The following is a 1,219-nucleotide window of genomic DNA, read 5'->3' on the forward strand; positions in this document are numbered from 1 at the left end:
GTAGACTGGACACAGCTGAAGAAAGAATCTCTGAGCTTTAGAATATATTAATAGAAACTTCCAAAACTAAAAATCAAAGAGAACAAACACACACAAAAAACAAAATTTTGGGAAGGGCTGTGGGACATCTACAAAAGGTGTAACTCAAATGCATTGGGCCTACCAGAAGGAGAAAAAAAGAAAGGAATAGAAGTAATATTTGAAACAATAATGATTGAGAATTTCTCCCAAATTAATATCAGACACCAAACCACATATCCAGGAAGCTCAGAGAACACCAGGCATGGTATGTGGCAAAAACCCCATTAAACCTAGACCTATCGTTTTCAAACTACAGAAAATCAAAGATAAGGAAAAAATTCTAAAAGTGCCAAAAGGGGGGAAAAAAACCTTACTTACAGAGGAACAAGTAAAAGAATTAAATTCGACTTTTCAGAAACCATGTGAGCAAAAAGAAAGCAGAGTGGAATACTTAGTGCTGAGAAAAGAGAAGCACCTGCCTAAAATTCTACACCCTGTTAAATTTATTCTTCAAATGAAGGAGAAATAAAGATGCTCAGACAAACAAAANGGAATAGAAGAGCTCACACTGGGCCTGCACTGAGCGTCTGAACACATTTCAGGCACGTTGCTAGATTGGCTGCCTCTTCCTTCAAGGTGGGTGAGGTCTGTCTGGGGGCTGATGAGAGCTTGACTCATTGTCTTGGTTCTGGATGGGCTCCTTTGGTTCCAGGAAACTTGGGAGGACCTGAGCAGGTCCACAGTCCTCCCTGACTGTGATCAAGAAAGAGTAGGACCTAGAGCCAGACAGCCTTCCTGAACAACCTGATAGAATCTGCCTCCACCCAGGTAGAAGGAAAGGGCGTCTGGTCCCTGAAACCATACACGAAGTGAGCATCTCTGTGTGTCATTGACTTGTTCCAGAATGTTGGTCTTGGAGCTTGAAAGATCACCTGAAACTCACTGCCATGTTTGGAGAGGAAAAACAAATCCTACAGTTGATTGACTTTTTTGGTCTTTCTGACATTTCAGATGAGGCCCCACTGCAGGTAGGCCTGTCTCCTGGCTTTGGTTCACAGGACACAGCAGCATGGGACTTAATACGAGCAGTTCCAGATCTGTGATACTCCCAGAGGGCCCTGGAGATAAAACAACACAGTGTGACCAGCTGAGTCCTGGCTTCTGGTTAGCATACTGTCCAGTCGAACCCTCGCTGAAA

This window comes from Galeopterus variegatus, unplaced genomic scaffold (assembly GCF_000696425.1).
Source record: "Galeopterus variegatus unplaced genomic scaffold, G_variegatus-3.0.2 Scaffold661, whole genome shotgun sequence".
NCBI classification, from domain to species: domain Eukaryota; kingdom Metazoa; phylum Chordata; class Mammalia; order Dermoptera; family Cynocephalidae; genus Galeopterus; species Galeopterus variegatus.